Raw genomic sequence first — 21665 nt, forward strand, 5'->3', positions numbered from 1 at the left:
GAATTTATTAAGGTCACCGGGTTGAGTAGCGCTACTCTCAATGCTTTTAATGTTTTATTGTCCATTTTCTTAAAAATTGAAATGTATATCGGCTTGTGTCTCAAGCCTTTGGAAAAACTGACCAAAGTCAAGGACTCCATTGGTATATAAATCGTTAGCATCATATCTTGCAATAATTTTTTGTCCACGTTTAAATGTTTTTACCTGCAAGGTCACTACGTACTTCGTCATTGTTTATAACTCCGTATACGTTGGGTTTTGAAGCTTTTTTTATAGATTGCGCAAGATCTCTGTCTACTTTGATATCTTGTAACTTTATTGTGACTTTATTTATATTTCTGGTTATATTTTGTAGTTTTTTGATGGTTGTTCTTGATAAGGCATCGGCTACGTAATTGTCTTTCCCCTTCAAATATTCAACTGTGAAGTTTTATTCTTCCAATTCTAGCCTCGTACGTTTCAGTTTGGAACTTGGGTTAGTCATTGAGAACAAGTATGTTAAAGGTCTATGGTCTGTTTTGATAATGAAATGTTTGCCGTAAATGTATGGTCGCTAGTTCCTGCTCGGTAGTTCACTTATTACTTTCTTCCTTGGTAAAGGCTCTTGATGCAAATGCAATGGGAATAGTTGAAAAAGTTGTAAGGCGAAAAGGAACTAAAGTTTTAGTCAAGGGGGTTTTCAAAGACTAGCTGGATAAATAAGAAAGATTTTGTAGTGTAACAAGTGATTTATTTAATTTTATTTTTTTTATATATTCAGACTATCTTTTACTTAGTCTAATAATTTTGTTGTACAATCTTTACTCAAATAAATTTTAAATTAATAAATAAACTTTTTATAAACTCAAACTCTTTTTTTATTTATATTTTCCAAAGTCTCGATCATAATAAAACATCTCCAATTCAATTGATTTATAAAATAGTTCCTTTTCAATGTTTTCTTTTTGCAACTCAAGGTTATCTAGAGATTCTCCATCGTTATCATAATTGTTATGTATCATCTTACCTAAACAAAATGAATTAGTTTCTAACCATTCAACATTTTCTTAAATATCTTTTTTAATTAGCCTCTGATGTTTTATTGATGGCGTACCATGATCTTCATTACTTAACTCTAAAAATTGTGTTTCGTTAAAATTACGTTTTCTTTTGTTATCTTTGCCACAAATAACTTTTTTATTACCTGCAGTTATTTTGTGTGCTGTTGAACTAAACATTGTTATTTTGCCATAAAGCGGGGTGCAAGTTAATAAAACGTTTTTATGGTGTTCAATTGAAAGATTTCGTGAACTCACTTCCTTTATTGTGTGAAGATTCAACTTGATCTACTCTATAAGAATAAACCTTTGAACATAAACCTACAAATTCTGTCATAAGCTTACCAATAAACTCACCTTTATGAATATCATTATAAAAGTCCTCAGTTTGTATTATATAGATAAATGAATCAGTATCCATATAATTAAATTGAAACTTTTCCTGAAACTTTGGCTTTATATATTGATAATGAAAATCATACATTTTCTACGTCAATAAGATAATACTCCAAATCCTAAATACATGGACTTATTAAAAAGAACTGACAATCTTTTCATTTGAATTGCATAGAAATTTTCAATAATTTTAGTTGCACTATGAAAATTCGATTTTGAAATTAAAGTTTGGCACAATGTGATTTTTGTCCAGTCTTGTTGCTATCCGGAGCTTCCCAAGTACTAACAAGCTTTATATCGACCACCATCACTTTTCCGTAAACAGAGTTATTCATCAACTTAGAAAAATCTTTAAAAAATTTTTTTTTTTAAATTTGCCTATGGAAAGTAATTAGATCAATATAATTTTTTAAAGAACGCTTTTGTAAGAATTGGACTCCTATATGGATCTTTTTCAGTACTTAACCATTCTGTATACATTGTTGCAAATTCTGATAATGTATTACATAATTTATCTTATTTCCCAGGTCAGCAATTAAATTTTTTAACCTATCTTCTTTTGAGGCCAGAGAATTTGATGGAAAAAAATGGATGATCATTATGAAGATCATGTAAACGGTACGGATATATTAGGTTCGCTTCCAAAAAATAGCCATATTTACCAACAATTGGAATATTATGAATTTAAAAATTTTCTATGTCTGTGGTAGACATCCACTTAAAGTCTTTACATGGTAAAGGTTGAGACATTGCCCAACCCTACAAGTTATTCGCATCCACATACATTAAATATGAAGACTCTTTCGAGGAATCGTAATCTGACAAATATTTATTATTTGCTTTTGTGTATCTATGACAACATTGGAATAAACTACCTCGAATGCTTTTTTGAATAAATCGATACATAATTATATCGATATCAGCAATTCAAATTGAATATTTGAGGTTTTCAACATTGCCTCCCAATGATTTTATTATCAGTAATTTGACCAATGGAAATGTGATGGATAAAGGTTATGGACCTAAAAAAACTGCAAACAATTCATTATATTTGGGGAATAAAGAACTAAAAATTAAAGCTTTTAAAATAAAATTTTCTCGTGGAATGCGTTGTGATCTGACTCCTGGTCTGTACTCTCTAATTTTTCTTAGTAAACCTGAAAATTATGATGATCATAATTTAAAGATGTATAAAAAATTATATTAGAAACGAATTTACATAGAGTAGGCTATAATCCTAAAAACCGAATCAAGGGTACACGAGGATACAAATACAGCTATATTATTAAGAAGTTGATAGACAATACTTTTAATCCTACAAATTCTACTCCAATTCGCTCAAAAACAGGTTTTGTTTACACGACCCTTTAGAAGTCAAATCCAAGTGAATGAAGTCAAATACTAGAGGAGTTGCGTGAGGACGGGATTATATTTTAATGGATAGCATTAAATATAATAGAGTAGCAAGTGCACAAATGTTTTACGATTATAAACAACATGTCTGTCGACATGTTTGAACATTTTTCTGTTGATAAGGAAAGATCAGAAAATTTAAAAAGACGTGTTAAGTCTACTGAAGGATTATTCATCGATGTAACTTAAATGCTCAAAATAAACAAAAAAAATGGAACAAAACCTTTTGGTAACGATGATCTAGCCCCGAAACAATATACTGATTAGAACATCGGAAAAATGGGAGAAGAATAAAGAAAAATTATAACTCTTAATATTAATCGTCGACTCACGAAAATTTCAAGCTTAAAAAATAAAATTGAATTGTTTAATAAGAAAGCAGAAAACGCTGACCAAATTTTTGCAAAAATTCTAGAAATGATTAAAAGCATTTAGGATTACATTCTTAAATATGTAACAAACCCAATATCATTGCCGAAAAAAACACAACTGAGATAGAAGGTGCCGTTTTTTAGCCTATAAGAAAAATATGATTAAGAGCGAAATTTTAAATGAGTTGCATGGACCATCACGAAAAAACTTTCAACGAAGGCGACTGAACACAAGGGGTATAAATGATCTGTGGCAAGCAGATTTGGTTGAAATGGGAGCCTTTTCAAAATCTAACAATGGGTACAAATACTTGCTGACTGTTACACATTTTCGAAATTTGGTTGGCGTGAGGCTGATCTTAATCAAAGAGTGCTAATGATATTTTTCAAGCCATGGAAAGAATATTTAAATCGGGTCATGGAACACCTAAAAACCTCCAAGCTGATGATGATACTGAATTCTTTAATTCGAAACTTAAAGTTCTAATGAAAAGTTATAGGATAAATCATTATTCAACCTTCAGTACTCTAAAGGCATTTATAGTTGATCGTTTTAATATAACTCTTAAAGAACTAATGTGGCGATAATTTAGTTTTATTGGAAAATATAAGTGAATAGATATGTATAAGCAAGTAAATTCAGTAAAGGGCACCACGTTCGTATTAGTAAATATAAACATGTTTTTGAGAAAGTGTATACACCAATCTATATAACTGAAATCTTTAAAATTAGAAAAAGTGAACAATACCTACCCTAAAATATACTTACTTGAAGATTAAGATTTTCTTTTTTATATATTCAGCTTATCTTATACTTGGTTTAATAATATTTTTGTACAATCTTTACTTAAACAAATTTTTAAAATAATAAATAAACTTTTTACAAATTCTAAATATTTTTTATTTATATTTTCCAAAGTCTCGATCATAATAAAACATCTCCAACTCAATTGATTTATAAAATAGTTCCTTTCAATGTGTTCTTTTTGCAATTTAAGGTTATCTAGTGATTCTCCATCGTTCACAAACTCAAAATACTTTCTTATGTATATTTTTCAAAGTATCGATCATAATAAAACATCTGCAGTTCAATTGATTTATAAAATAGTTCCTTTTCAATGTGTTATTTTTGCATTTTAAGGTTATCTAGTGATTCTCCATCGTTAAAATAATTGTTATGTATCATCTCACCTAAGCAAAATGAATTAGTTTCTAAACATTTAACTTTTTCTAAAATATCTTTTTAAATTAGCCTCTGATGTTTTATTGATGGCGTACCATGATCTTCATTACTTAACTCTAAAAATTGTGTTTCGTTAAAATTACGTTTTCTTTTGTTATCTTTGCACAAAAACTGTTTTATTAGTTTTAGCTGTAGTTATTTTGTATGCTTTTGATCTTAACATTGTTATATTGCCATAAAGTGGGGTGCCAGTTAATAAAACTTTTTTATAGTGTTCAATTGTAAGATTTTGTGAACTCACTCCCTTTACTTTATTGTGTGAACATTCAATTTGATCTACTCTATAAAAATAAACTTTTGAACATAGATCTACAAATTCTGTCAGTCTTAAAAAACCTCTATTGAGTCTTTTGATGTTAAAGAGTTTAATCTTTTCGTCTGAATAGTCCTCAGTTTTTATTGTATAGATTAATGAATTAGTATCCATATAATTAAAAATTTATATATTGATAATGAAAATCATACATTTTCCATTCGATAAGTCTAACACTGCAAATCCTAAATTCATGAGCTTTTTAAATAGAACGGACAATCTTTTCATTTGAATTGCATACACATATTCATTAATTTTAGCTGCATTTCGAAAATTGGATTTTGAAATTAAAGTTTTTGGACAATGTGCTTTTCGTCCTGTCTTGTTGCTATCCGGAGCTTTTCAGAGTTAAACAGAGCTATTTAACAACCTAAAAAAATCTTTTTCAAATTTATTTTTTGCTATTTGCCTATGGAAAGTATTTAGACCAATATAATTTTTCAACCAAGGCTATTGTAAGAATATGACTCCTCTATGGATATTTTTCAGTACTAACCCATTCTGTATACATTGTTGCAAATTCCGAAAATGTATTACTTAAATTTTCTTATTTCCTAGGTCAGTAATTAAGTCTTTTACCTTATCCTCTTTTGAGGCCAGACAATTTGACAGACAAATTAAAAGGATATAGTACAATTCCAAAAAATAACCATATTTACCATGAATTTGAATATTATAATTATCAAAATTTTCTATGTCTGTAGTAGAAATCCACTTAAAGTCTTTTACGGTAAAGGTTGTGACATTGCCCAACCATATTCGCATCCACATTAAATTCATAATCTGACAAATTTTTATTATTTGCTTTTGTGAATCTATGACAACATTGGAGTAAACCACCTCGAATGCTTTGTTGAATAATCCATGCATAAAAGTCAAGTAGAATATTTGTGGTTTTTAACATTGCCTCACAAGAAAGAACTGGTTTCTTAAATTACTAAGCTGGTCCTAGTAAATAAATTTTCATACAAATTTTTCGGAAATTTTCAAAAATGTGTTTAAAAGGAATGCATCAGTTTTCAAATATATTTCTTAGTAGTTTTTTAGAGTTGACCGTGAGAAATTTGACCAAAGCTTAAGAGCATGATCATAATCTTTATAAGAGCATTCCCTTTCCGTTAATTTACTTGGTGGAAGGGAAGTTTCTTCGAGTCTATAACGGAATCTAAATATTCATAGGGAAATACTCGGATACCCTTCTTACGCTATAGTTGAAATTCTTTATCATTACTGAAAAGTGACTTCACAGTATTCATTTGATCGTCAATTAAATTAGATGCTAAGGTATCCAGACCTGTGGGAATGAACCTGTAGGTATCGAGAAAACGAATTTCAAAACTATTTCCACCAAAACTTGATACATTTTATCTAAACGGAAATATAGTTTTTATTATTAATTGGTATTACGCAAATTTCATCGGGAATTTTTCCTTGTTCTTGAATAAATAAATGACAATCGTATTTCGAAAATTGTTTTTAAAAATACTGGAATGAATTGGTTTACTTTATAATCTAAGTTACATTTTGAGTGAGCTGCACCCCTAAGGTTACTTGTGAAATTACAGTGATCTCTAAGCCTATCATCCTTCAAACTTTATGGCAAATAGAACAGTTCACCGAATTGTCAAATACCTTTTGGTCGTCTAAAGCCATTCTAATAGGAACTATTTTATGCAAGTATTTTATTCTCAATTTTGTAGGACTTTCGATTAATGAATTTACAAAACTTGTTCTTGAATTTATTCCTGTTTCTAAAACAAATTGATCTAGTTTAGAATCAAAAGTACACTTTATACAATAGGAGTATGATATTGGAATATGTTCATTAACATTAAATAATTTCGGGCTCACTTCTAGATTCTTCGATATCGCAATGCATTAAAAATCCGCGTTGACAACGAATGGAATTTCAAGCTGATGTTGAACTTGTGTAAATTCCTTCCTACTGCGTAGCGTCATATGCTTCAATGCAGCTTCCTCAGTTCCGTAGAAATTTAAACAAACATTGCAGAAAAAAATGAGCGTTCTGATTTTCTCTTTGTGCAGTCATTAGTCTTTGAAACGAATTATGAATAGATTATGGACTGGATTTAAAAAAATAACAGTAAATAGAGGAATTTACCTTGAAATATTTTTAATGTACATATAATGTCCACTCCGCCGTTTTCCCTATTTATTTCAATGGGGAATGTCAACCCTGTTTAATCTAATTTTATTTCATCACTTAAACGAATTATTTCTAATTTGTAAGACAGAAATCAAGGCCCATTTAAAACAATAGTGATCATTTTCATTACATACGTTGACTATCGCCTTTTTCATTAAAAGGAAACGAGGTAGTGGTATGGATGATGAACCAGCCATCGGTGTATAATGAGTCACATTCATTTCCAAGCGAATTCATTTTAAAAGAGACCATCTCTCTATCTCTCTCTTGAAATTCTTTAGTTTTTGCAATTATTTCCATGGTATGTTCATGAAAGATACACTCTAAATCAGAATCTTTATTCATGATCGACATTGAACTTTGAAAGCTTTTCATTATAAATATACTCTGCAAATTCAATTCAAAGTTTACTTTTGCTGAAGTATAACTTTTTAATAAAATGCTGATATGAGGTAACAACGACAATCCAGCTTCACTCAAGAAATTTTCAGGTGGGATCATCGTTCACATACATGTAATGCAATATTCTTCCCCTGAATGCTTCAGATATTTGCTTTACTCTTCCGTCAAGGGGTTGAATTGCATTTCGCTTATGCGACTCCGAGCGGACATGGTTTGACCACCTATTTTTTGCACATCAGACTTGCAGGATTTGATTTTGGGTATTCATTTTTTAATTTTATTTAATTATTTGCATTTTAACTTGATTCGTGCTTGATGCAGCAAACTAAACCACTTCAATACTTTTTTTTAGAAGACTAACTATTGTCCTCGGTCATTTATAGTGTTTGAAGTGAGTGTATACGATAATATTGAAAATGAGAGGTTTATATTTAGAATTTTGTAAATTTAAGAACAATATAGATAGTTCTAGTAGGGCATATAGACTATCCACTAGTTAGAAGAGATAAAAAGTATTGATATTTGATACAAGTGTAACCAATATGACACCCTCAAATCGATAAAGGAGACAGAGAAACATAGAAGAAATGAGAAGGTTCGATTCAGATTTTGTAAATTCGAAAACAAAACATGTAGTTCTAACAGGTTACATCGACTATTCGTTGCTTAGAAGAGATGAGAAGTATAGGTTATGAAAAATGTTTAATACAAGTGTAACCAATAGTACACCATCAATCGATCAAGGAGATAGAGGAGACAAAAATTGTAGAACAAAACAGAAGGTCGGTTAGAAGAGAGCGCGCATACTTAGGTTGATGGTAAGAAAGGAAATATTAGTTTTTATACACACCGTCATACTCAGGTAGCCAATAGGAGACAGTTTTGAAAAAAATCATTTTGACTTTTGGAAAATCAAAGATATTCATATATACAGCTTGAGGTAAAAGAAGAATATGTAAACTTATATAAAATTTTCTTTATAAGTTGTGTAAGAATATTTTAAAGGGCAAGTCAAGATATTTGAGTTAGAGAGACATCATGCATTCATTTAAAATAAATAACTTTCTAAACGAATTCGACAGAATTCCGGAGAAGAGACAGCAACTATGGGTGTTCCGCCTAGGGATCATGCTAGTAAGTGGAACAGAACAGGTGCAAGGGTATTAGCTAGAGGTAGAACAAGGTGCGGCAGAGCCCCCGATGTGGCAAAATCCGTAGTGAGGCTGGGAAGAGAGGTTGGTCGAGAGATACGGAACATGTAAATAGACATTAGGACTATGTTTTTATCAAACAAAAACAACCATCAACGTACAAAAGTTCTGATATCGACTTTTATGACGACTGAGTAAACACTAATCTAAAAATTGTTGTACTCCTATATAGACCCAATTAAATGAATAAAACAATAAAAAAAGAAAAAAAAACCATACGCTCAAGCCCGAATATATTGGAAAATATCTTTTTAAGACATAAATTCAATTACATACTTTTGGGGTATGAAAAAACTCGAAATATATTTTATTAAAAAAATCAACTTAAAAATTCACATTTGAGCATTAGAGATGTTTTTTGTTTTTACCTCGATGTTTTCCTGCTAAAATATCGGAAAAGCTACATTTTCTGCACCTCTTTTGACCAATTGAGATTGCAAAGCACAACGAATATGACGAAAACAACAAAACACAAAAAAGCACGAACACCAAAGAGAGTATGAGTCAGAAAGTTGCAAAAAGTTGCAGCTCAAATTTAAAACGTAGATTAAGAAAACATTCACTAGTATTAATAAATTAGTTTTATCAATGGGTCTAAAATCTATGTATATACAAAAATACACCACTCTTTCACTGATGAAAGACTAATATTAAAACAATAACACAACATATACTGACATAAAATTTTAAGTTTTTAGTACATACTTTTATTTTCACTATTCATTTTGTTTAACGACAATTAGACGCGATGTAATAGAAAAAATTAATTTTTTGTGGATGTTAATTATACCCTTTCAGAGGGTACAATGAATTCAATCAGAAGCTTGCAACGCAGTCACCGAGAAATTTCCGACCCCATAAATTATATATTCTTGATCAGCATCACTAGACGAGTCGATCTAGTCCGTCTGTCAGTCCGTTTCTACTAAAACTAGTCTCTCAGTTTTAAAGCTATCGGGCTAAAACTTTCCCAGTTGGATCGAACAACTATATCTTAAAGCTCCCATAGGATTTATCGGAAAAAAATTTTAAAAAATTATATATTTAGTGTTTTTTTAACATATTACTTCCTTCGGAAATAACATTCTTAAATTAGTGCTGAATTTCGGATTACATTTTTTTTCAAAATCGGACGACTTATTATATAGCTCCCATACGAACAATCGGAAAATTGGTGGGAAAATAATATGAAAAAATTCTATCTTTGGTGTTTTTTAATATTTAACCTACTACGCTTGGAAATAACATTTTTTAATTATTTTTGAATTTCAAAAAATTGGTGGGAAAATAATATGAAAATGTTAGATCTTTAGTGTTTTCTAACATATAACCTCCTACGCTTGGAAATAACACTTTTTAATTAGTTCTGACTATATCATATAGCTGTTATAGGAAAGATCGAAAAATGGGTGGGAGTATAATAATAATATAGGATTTTTTTTTTGGGCTACCAACAATCCTTAAAAATTTTACACGGTGTGACTAACGTTGATTATTTCTTATAACTGAAGGGTATAAAAACTTCGGATTGCCGAAGTTAACTTCCTTTCCTGTTGGCCTATGCAATCAACCATTGTGCATCAGCGTCTTCATAAAATGTTTTAAAGAAACATTTCAGCTTATTTTAAAACTCCTGACTCTCTTCTTTTTCTATAGAATAAGTCATCGCAAATTACATTAATATTATCCCCTATCTATCAACAATTTACTTTCTTCTATTACAATGCACACTCTCTAGCAAAGTGCACAACTTTTCCACTGATATAGCATCAGCCCGTACCGACCTGCGGCATTCGTTTGCCACATGACCATGACTGTGACAGTTAACGTGGGTTTCTCTACATTTTAAAATTCTTCCAATACATTAGCAGACCCTGCAAACATAGTAGTTTCACTTTGTTTTTAAGTTGCATATTGTATATAACATCTATCAGGACCTGCACTAGTTTGTGATCACTTATAGCGATGTCTTGTGCCAGAGTACCCTTGTCAAAATAGAAAATGGCAAACTTCTCACCGACTTGCCACTTTCGGTTTTAAATTGGCGTCGCTTTTCCAAGACGTTTACCTCAGTTCCGAAAATAAATTTTAGTTGTTCCAGAATCAGTTCAACACTACCAGACAACATCATCGATTTAGCGTCGCTTGTGAACAGCTGTGTTTACTTTTGTGCTCTAAGTTTTTGTCAAGGACAGTACTTTTCTCGTTTATCGCAATCGATTTAACGTCGCTTGTGAAAGGCTATGTTTACTTTTGTGCTCCGAGTTTTTGTCTTTTCCAGTGGTTTTGTGTGAGTGTTTTGTGTTCATTAATTTACAAAGCTTAGCCTAACACTTGTGTTAGAAACTTTAAAAAGATCTCTCAGTAAACCGGTATGTGTTTATAGTTACTTTAGCATTTCTATTAGATTTATTAAATCTCTTAGCTTTGTTAGTGTAATTTACGCTCTCTTAACTTGCTGTAATTCTTGTTCTCTCTCTTAATCTCCCTCGCTCTATTTTATTACTGTAATTTACCCTCTCTATGAATCTGCTGAATTTCTGGTAGGCCTTTTTGTTGCTATTTCTGTAACTCTCTCTTTCTATCTCTCTCTCTCTCTCTCTTGCATGATTTACATTGTATTTGTTCGTGCTTAAAGTTGTTAGTGTCTCACAAGCCCCGCTCAGTTGATAGAATATTTTTTCTCTCGTGCTCTCTTGCGTTTGAATAATTTTCACGATCTCGCTCTTTTTTTCTGTTTTGTGCGTTTGTGATTTTTCAATTTGATCCCAGTGCCAAATTTACTTCAAGGCATTTTTCATATTTTATTTTATTTAATTTTCTTTCTTTTTTGCTGGCTCTGCAATTTGATGATGCACGTCAAATGTGCAGGATTTACCGGCAGAATTAAAGATTTTATTGATCTTAATTCTGGTCTTATGGGGTCATGTGGGTCCTGCAAGGAAATGGTGGTGGTGATGAGCAGCTTTATGAAGCGGACCCGAACCAGCCTATTCAATATCTAAGGAGCTTTTAAGCTACTCAATGAGGGGTTCAATGAGGGGTCAGACTAAATAGAAAAGTAAAACTAATAAAAATAAAAATAAACTAAATTAAAAAGTACGAAAAAAAAAATACATAAGGCGGTCCCTTGCCGTGGTGTAAACCCGAACCTTTACTATCCTTATATATCAGACATTATGCTCAGTAACTCTTTATTAATGCTATTCGTCTATGGAACAATATACATCATGCTCTTAAATATACATCTCAATATACATCATGCTCAGATAACCGTTATTCAGCTAAAGGGAGCAAAAGGGAAATAGAGTACATATAAAAAGGAGCATGAAAAGTGTGGCCACCACAGTTTTGGGCGGTTTGTGGTCGTTAGAGTGTCCAATTTTTATACCCTTGCAGAGGGTATAATGATTTCAGTCAGAAGTGTGGAACGTAGTGAAGAATACACATATATATTCTTGATCAGCGTCACTAGACGAGTCGTTCTAGCCATGTCTGTCTGTCCGTCCGTCGTCCGTCCGCTTCTACGGACGAGCTGAAACTTTCCCAAAAGTCTTCTTTCTATTGCAGATAGAATATAAGTCGGAAACATCCGGATCGGACAACTATATCTTATAGCTCTTAAAGAAAAATGGCAAAAATACATGTTTAAAAATTATATCTTTTGTGTCTTTTAACATACATACGTTCAACGCTAAATTTGATCAAAATCGGACGACTTTTTCATATAGCTGTCACACGAACGATCGGATAATTGGTGTGAAAATAATATGAAACAAATTATAGATTTGGAGTTTTTTGGCATATAATCACTGTGGTCGGTAGTACACGTAGTGGCGAAGTGCGCAAGAGAGCGAGCGAAGACAACTACATTATATAGCCGTAGAATAAAAAATATGTTATTATGGTCCGATCTTAACGTGTGATAAACCAATCGAAAGGTATTTGCAAAAACCAAGACTCAAAGACATAAAAAATATAAGCTTGCTTTGGAGAAAAAGCGGTAGAAGTGTAAAACCTAGTTTTTTTCTTACTGAAAATACGCGTCAAATGACACCTTATTTATTGAAATCCGACGTCTCGTTTAAAAGTTATTTCAAAATCAAGATTTCCTTCTTCCCAAAATGAAAATTTTTTTCCCTTTGTGGGCTTGAATGCATCCCACCTTAGTTTTAGGGTTTTGGGAAGCCTATTGGTATGTAAAGTAGCTCGAGAAAAAATTGTTTGTTCTATGACTTTTGGTGAAGTCCGCTCAGGATCACTAGCCGAGTTGATCTAGCCATGTCCGTCTGTCCGTCTGTCTGTATGAACGCTGAGATCTCGAAAACTAGAAGACCAGAACAGTCAAACTTGGCATGCAGATCCTGGGCTTCGCGCAATTTTTTTAAGCGGGGTGCCATGCCCACTCTAACGCCCACAATCCGTGAAAATCTGTAGCGCCTACAGTTGTTATGGTAGAAACAAAATTTTAACTGAAATGTGTAAATACAATTATTGTTTTTTTTTTTAATGAAATATGTGTTGCTCTGATCGTGGATATGATAGCGCAAGCTCCACAAGTTTAAGCTGGTCCTAACCTATACGCCCTGCTATTATCGGACCGGCGTTTATTTTCGTTGACCTTTGCTGCATGATTACAAATTTGTTTGTAGTAGCTACCCTTTTATAAGGATATCATAGTACAAAAATTCTTTGCGTCGGGGACAGTTCCTTATTACTGTGTACCGTATTGTATTGATGATTGCCACCTTTGGTTAAGAATCTGCGGCAACTTACCTAAAGATACCTCACCAAGTTATCAAAGCCCAAGTATAAGGATTAACCAACGAGTATTTGCTGAGTTTAATAGCTTTGTCAGTTTATCATTCGTTCGCCGATCAGGCCTGTCTTGCAGTTAAGCACGACTTCCTATGTTTGTTTCACAATAAGCTGGAAGCCTCCCATGCTTTCCGATAATGTAATACACATCCATACACTTAAGAGGTAACATCTGTTGGTCTCTTCTCGGTCAAGAGACCATCAATCAGTGGCTGCTTTTGATGATCTTTTAAATGTCTTTTGCAACACCGCGATATTACTCTTTTCCAAAATTTCCTTGCACCAATCCACTTGAGCTTATTTTTAACGAGTGTCAAATTGTCCAATTACAACAAACGTTTTCCACAGCCTGGTGTTCATGCAATATAGAATGTATGCTGGTAGAAATCCACAAGGATTCTATTGTTTTTGGAAGACCTTCACAATATGCGTCCTTGAGCGAGAAATATCCCGATACAAGGGTTTTATTAATTTTTTTTTTTTAATTTTAATTTTTTGGTTTATATGTGGGATGTGGGATCGCCGTTGATTAGTCCAATTACAACACAAAATAAATTTGAATGACTGTTATTCGATCGAAAAAACAATAGATTTTGGGGGTTTTACATCTACTCTCCTCCAAGCACAGAAAGCAAAAGCGTCAACCTTTTCTACGTCATATTGGCCGTGGGGTATTATTATTTTATATGGTTCAAAGAATTTCGGCTTTAACATTAGGCCTATGCCGTACTGTGTGCGCTTTATGGCCACGAGTTCGTTGATTTTGTAGGTCAACTCCTTCCTGAGACCATTGGATCTACGATTTTCCAGTTGAATTTAGGCAATTTTATCCTGCGCTTCCATACGAACGGTCTCTCTTTCTTGGTCCAATCCTTCTATAGCGACGCCTTCCAGGAATGTGTTCAGCTCTGCTACTTTGTTTGTTCTCATTTCTATGCCCGTCAATATCCTGAAAGGTGAGAATTTTGTTATTCTTGGGGGTGTGCTGTACGACCTGTAGATGTTTATACCAGCTACACGTTTTTTCTTGACAAAATATTGCTAACATTGGGATCACGATCTTATGGATGCGCTCCACTTGACCATTTCCTCGTTTGACCCCTCACAAATAGCGCCTACAACATCGGCAGCAAGTAACTACAACATCGCTAGCGCCAACATAAACAACAGGAGTCTTTTGCGTTCGGAATGCGAAACGTGGTGCAGTCTGACACTCTGACAGAGTGACTTGTGCCAAGTGACCCAAGAAGCAAAAGAAGGAGTGGGAAGCAGTTTACCTGGACGACCTCGAGGAGAGTGTGCCGGCCCAGGACCAGCGGCGGAGCACCCGGATTCACGCGTGTGTGTGTGCGTAAGAGCGAGGTGGGTGAGTGAGTGGAGTGAACTGCATTTTGGCCAGCGAGAGTCCCGTGCAATGAGAAATTTCTCGCCCAGAGTAGGCTAGAATTTATATACCATGACCTCACCTAACCCGTTAACCTGCGAGCACTGAGAAAACATGAAACCAAGTAATAAAAATGCTCTAATAAATGTATTTCTCACCTGATTTTAATACAACTCGTAGGAAAAGAATACAATCAAGCTGGCCACGCATAAATATAATAATATTTCAGAACAAATGCCTAGATTTTAGGTCATAAGTTCTGCCTTAGGGAAAAGTTGTCTCCATAATCGATCTCCCCTCTCTCGGCCTTCTCGTAGCGAATGCTATGAGCCAGGCCCAAATGCGCTTTGCCGCTGACCTTTTTCACTCTGCTTCAGACACCGAATAAACTATTTCTCTCACTCCATACACCGGTGGCTGGCACTCTACATCTCACGCCAGCAAACCGATTTTCGTCCTAGAACTTTTTGTCCCATATCTTTACAAATATATATATACTCAGTACCGCCAGGGTCTCTTTAATATCCCAGCCTATGAGACTTCTTTACAGAATGGCGCCCGAGCAGGGACATGGGGTTTACGAAGTTTTAGACGACCTAAATATGGCCTAAAGACCCATCTAGGTACATGGAGCTTGAAAATTTTCGGTTCAGTCAAAGAGAGTCATATATCGGAGGACATACAAATTTCTAGGGCAGAAAACAGGAAAAATATATATATTTATAAAATATACCAGCGCATCAAACATAACCTCAAAAGAAAAACTTAGAATTTAAGCAGGGCACATGGCACATTCGGGAGAACAAAAGTGTACCCACACACAGCGAGAAATTTCTAACGCACGCAGACACACATATATTTATTTCTAAGCAGAGCAAAGAACATAACCTTATACAGAGATTGTTTGTTCCAAGATCAGGTGGCCAGCAAATCACGTGAGGAAGAAACACATACAGGCAGTTATCGGAGGAGGGAGACAAGAGCCCTCTAGGTTAGCCAACTCAGGTCACGAGATTTTCGAAAGCACGAGGTAGGGAAAAGCTAACGTATACTCCCCACAGAGCAGCCATTTTGTTTTTCGTTCGTCACTCCCATCGTCGTCTTTGTCACACGACCAGGATTCGCTCAAGTACAGGCAACGGGATCACATCGGTTAAGCCCCCCAACCATCTAACCATCGCCGAGTCAACACGTGCATCGGCAGCTCTCTAAAACATCGTCGTGGAAAAATTTTAAACTACTTCGTCGTCGAAAAAAATCACCGTCGAGAAAATTTAGATTGTGGCCACCATCGTTGCACGTGGGAATTCAGTAAATATTTGGTGACAAATAAAATGAAACTTTCAATGAAGATTCGAACCTCGTTTGACCCTCGTCCAAGAATTTCTCTCGTTCTATTGCAACTTTTCCTGTCGTTTGCCAGTTAACTATTATTCCACAGCAATATGGGCGCGCGTTGGATTTCGTATCTCCGGAAGCGGGAATCGGAGACGATTCTAAAGGAGTTTTCCTTGGAAGCAATCGGAACAGTTGAGGAAATGAGGAGCCGGCTGGCTGATTTTAATAATCGGGACGACCATGTCCTGGAGATAGCCGAGCGGCTACAGGAATGCGAGGCAGAAATAACAGCCGCACTAACGGATAGAAAGCAGCGTTCACTGACTCCGAACCCACAACCGCCAGGTCCAACGCAGCTTCAGGTACCACCACTGGAAGGCAGAGGTGCCGCCGATGTAGTCGGAGACACGGAGATCTATCCGGTCAAGCGGGATATTTTTACCAAGAAAGCAGAGATGTCCGCAGCCACGCTACCGGAAAAGCTTAAAAATTGTGGAATCACTTTTGACGGAACCACGGGCCCCATCACCTTCATCCAACACCTGGAGGAACGAGCCACCGCATACGAAGTGGATGTGGAGAAGATGCCGCAGGCCAACCCTGGTCTTTTGACGGATACAGCTGAGCACTGGTTTCGGACAAGCCAGCTGCCAGGAAAATCTTGGACGAACTTCAAGAAGGCGTTTCTTGACTTCTTTCTGCCGACCAGGTACTTTCAGCGACTCGAGGATGAGATCCGTACCAGAGATCAGCGACGAAGGGAGACTTTCAAACAATACCTAGTTAACATTAGACTCATAATGCACAGAGCGGGGTATAATGCGGAGCAGGAGTTGGTACGTATCTATTAAAATCTCCAACCGGAGTATCAGATGTACGCAAGGAGGCACGACTTCACCACATTGGAGCAACTTACCACTTTAGCGGTAAACTACGAGGTCACCCGCGATCGGAGCACAGGAAACTATGCCAGAATGTTGGCCGAACCCCAGCCAGCGCCCAGAAGGAACGAGTACGAGATTCCAGCGTATGCAGGAGCATCTCCCACAGGTCAACAAAATTTCGCACGACCAGTCACCCCAGCCACAGTTCCACAATCAGTTTTTCGAGTGGGGAACATGTCAATGGTGCCGAATTGTCTTGCTTGCAGGAATTGTGCCCAGGAGGGTCACCGGTTAGCTACATGTCGCAATCCCAGAGTGCTCTTTTGTTGGGATTGTGGTCGAAGAGGAGTACGCACTCTCGAGTGTTGCCGTCGTACCCAGCCGGGAAACGAGAAAAGTCCTCGCCCCCTCGGGGAAGCGGACGGAGACTGCCTACAGGAATCCCCGGAATCGAACAGAATTATCACGCAGGTGCAAATCGAGGGTCAGGAGTTTAACGCTACTATAGACACCGGAGCTAGCAGAAGCTTCGTGAGCGAACGAGTTGTTCAACGCGTAGGGAAGCCACATAATGTACGGTCGGTACAAGGAGATAAGCAAGGAGATAAGCAAGTCTCTGGTAGCCAAAGTCCGGTTGGACGTTGGGTCGCCTTTCCACTGCTAGTTTTCCCTTCGATCATGGAAGACGTGCTATTGGGCATGGACTTCCTCTGTGGCGTGTCTGCCACTATCCAATGCGGCCGCGCTTCGCTGCAGCTGAACCCTCTCCGCGATGCACAGGATTATTGATGAGCAGATCGACGAACTGCTACACAACGACTTATAGAGCCTTCACGGAGCCCCCACAGCGCCCCTATAGTACTCGTGGGCAAGAAATCTGGAGAGACGCGACTATGTGCCCAAACTAAATGGCCATTCTATTCCAGATGCATACCCGCTGCCAAGGATAACGCACATCTTGGAGCGTCTGCGCCATGCCAAGTACATATTGAAGAGCGGATATTGTAAATTCGTGTAGCCTAGTTCAGCCGCGAGTGCACAGCATTTAAAGTCCCTGGGAGAGGCTTGTACTACTGGAAAGTGATGCCGTTTGGCCTTCACTCAGCACCAGCCATATTCCAGCGGGCGCTCGACAGCGTCATAGGACCGGACATGGAGCCCAATGCGTTTGCGTATTTGGATGATATCATAATCATCCGCCGTACTCTGGACGAGCATGTTCAGCATATACTAGAAGTATTCCGACGGCTACGAAAGGCGAACCTTCGTCTCAACGCGAAGAAATGCAGTTTCTTTAAGCGCAGCCTGGTGTACTTGGGGCACATCATCAGTGAGGAGGGAATTCACACGCATCCCGACAAGATTTTGGCAGTACGACAACTGAGTCCGCCCACCACATGCAAGGAGTTGAGGAGATGTCTAGGGATCGCGTTATGGTACAGGAGATTTGTACCCAACTTTGCCAGCGTAGTGCAGCCCATGTCTTTGCTACTCAAGAAAGTATAGAAATGGCAATGGGAGCAGGAGCAGCAAGATGCGTTCAAGCTCAAAGGAAAACTCACGAAGGCGCTGGTTCTCGCCTGCCCCGACTTCAACGAGAAGGTCGTGTTGCAAACAGACGCCAGCGACATCGGCCTAGGAGTAATTTTAACGCAAAAAATCCAGGGAGAAGAACGAGTCATCGCATTCGCCAGCAGACGCCTCATCGCCGCCGAGGAGTACTACTCGGCCACAGAAAAGAAGTGTCTGTCTATCATATGGGCCATCAGGATGCTAATTGGAAGGCTATCGATTCGAGGTGATAACGGACCACCTCGCCTTGAAGAGGCTCAACTCTATTGATAATCCCACCGGCCGCATACCGCGCTGGGCGTTGGAACTACAGCAGTACCAGTTTGACGTCACCTATCGACGCGGGAGCCAGAACATTGTTGCAGACGCACTTCCTCGACAGCCTTTGGAAGTACTTCAGATGATCCAAGAGGATAAGCCGGGATGCAGAAAGTACCAGCGGATGCTGAAACTTGTTCAGAACAGGCCTGAAGATTACCCGGACTACGCGTACGAGAACCAACAGCTATATCGGCATATCGGATCCCGACCTGACGACGAAGACTCCGTGCCCTGGAAACTGTGCGTGGCCAAGGAACACCGACAGCGAGTACTGTCGGAATGCCATGACCAGCCCACGGCAGGACGTCTCGGAATAAGGAAGACAACTACCCGGATCGCCCAGAGATATCACTGGCTGGGTCTTTTCCGCGATATTGCCTAGTATGTCCGCATGTGTGACACTTGCCAACGGTTCAAAGTCAGCCAAACCAAACCGGCAGTTAAAATGTTCACCAGACAGATTAACGAGCCGTTCGATACTGTCTGCGCCGATTTTATTGGGCATCTTCCGCGATCCAAGAGTGGGAATACGATGCTGCTCGAATTCTTCGACGCCTTTTCATTTGTCTGCGATAATGGGACACAATATACGAGTCGTTCATTCAAAGCCTTCTGCAAGCAGGCGGGAATGGAGATCCAACATACAACACCTTATACTCCGCAGCAGAACCCAACAGAAAGGGCCAATCGCAACATTAAAACGATGGACACCAAGTATATCGAGGACAAGCAGACGACGTGGGACGAACTTCTACCCGAACTGAATCTGGCAATTAATAGCAGCATTTCAGACTCAACAGGATTCAGTCCAGCGTTCATCGTCCAAAGCAGAGAGCCACGACTCCCAGGGGCCTTGTATGATGAAGTGACTCCAGGACCAAGCCAAGCGCCCGTTCACCAGAAGCGAAAGCGGAATTGCTTCTGGACATTTTCAAGGTAGTTCAGGAGAACACTCAGCGAACTTCGTTGGAGCAGCGAAAGTATTACGATCTCAGGCGACGTGCGTGGAGACCGACCATAGGATCGCTGGCCTTCGTAAAACAACATCATTTGTCCAGGGCGCCGGATAACTTTGCCGCTAAGCTAGCACCCAAGTACAAAGGCCCGTACAAAGTAATTCAGTTCTTTTCTCCCACCATAGTGCGCTTGCAACATACCCAGAGCAGACAACGCAGAACGGCATCCCTTAGAGATTTGAAGGAAGCATTCAACGAGCCAGAAACTCAGAATCTGATACCCAGACGACTGGACGACAACGAAGAGCAACAGCAACAGCAGAGATACAGAAACCAAGGATACCCGCATCAAGGCGGAAGCAACGGAGAAGCCAGCACGAAGAAATGTACACATCAATACGAGAACAGCAGAAAAGCATCCAAGGATACCCGCAGACGGCCAGAGCATATACGAAGATAGTAGCGCAGCAGCAGCTCCAGAAGATCGTACGAAGACGGCACAATAGCAACGAACTTGCCACAAATAAGCCGGCTAGTGACGCTCGATCTGACCGAGGTGAGAGCCAACAAGGAACACTGCGACAGGAGCCAATGTTTGAGGCAGTGGGCCACTTGCAGGAGGGTGCGCCTTCCCAACGTTTCACTTCCCTAGTGGGAACTCAACGCTCCCAGTGCCACTTTTTTCCCCATGATTACTAACTAAACAATTAAAACCCACTTAGTAATCTTTAAAACAAAGCACTAATACCCTTTTGTTCTCCCCTACAGACATGGCGTCGGACGACCCGTCCCACCTGTGGCGCATGGCGACGCAAGCCAAGGCCACCTTAGAAGACGCGGGCCCGAACGGAATCGTCATTGACTATCCGGCAGAGAAGGACGACGAACCGGCGGGTAAATAGGAAATTTGTGTTCCATGCTGGAGCAGAGGAATTCCGGGTACACATCACAAAAACCGACCGGATCACCATTTCTGAACGCCCCCGAAAGTAGGAGAGGGATGTGAGGAGTCGTTTGACTCCTAACAAATAGCGCCAACAACATCGGCAGCCAGTAACTACAACATTGCCAGTGCCAACAACAACGGCAGCCAGTTAGCGCCAACAACATCGGCAACCAGCAGTTACAGCAGTTAGTTGCTCGAATGCTGCGAGTTGTTCCACGGCGAATCGGAATGGGACATCCTTACGAAGCAAATCAGAAAGTGCTTTGACCTTCACCGCGTAGTATGCAATGAATCGCCTAAAGTAGGTGTTAATCCGAGGAAACGCTAAAGACTCTTTCGATCATGTGGAAGTGAAAAGTTCTTGACTGCTTGCCTAAAAAGTCAAACTTTTCCTTGAGAAACTGACATTAGCTCCACTTTATTTTCAAATTAAACTTCGAAGCTCGGTTGAGGACACGCTCTAGCTTGTGGATTCCTTCGCCTAGATCCTTAGAGGGAATAATGAGATCATCCGTCTTGAACCATATTCAGTAGAATTGCATAGATGAATCTTGAAAATACGGCTGGTGAGTTTGGTATTCCAAACGGGACATAAAATAACTCAAATTGCTCTGCATGTATCACGAAAGATGTATATTTTCTCGCGCTTGCGCTTTCCCAAAGCCAAGATTTCGATCCCTCCTTCCTCGTCGCAGGACCTTTGCGCAGGATGCGCACCTTGCTACACCTCTTCGGTGTACACGATCTTCCAGTTAGGTGCTTTTCCTCCTTCGTGAAATGCCTTCATGATACGTGTGTCGATTCTCTGCTGTTTCTCCAAGTAAATCCCACTTCTGACGCCAATTACAATACGAAAAAAGTTTAATGACTTTTATTCGATCGGAAAAACAAAA

Source organism: Drosophila biarmipes, unplaced genomic scaffold (genome assembly GCF_025231255.1).
Source record: "Drosophila biarmipes strain raj3 unplaced genomic scaffold, RU_DBia_V1.1 ptg000004l, whole genome shotgun sequence".
Classification (NCBI taxonomy): domain Eukaryota; kingdom Metazoa; phylum Arthropoda; class Insecta; order Diptera; family Drosophilidae; genus Drosophila; species Drosophila biarmipes.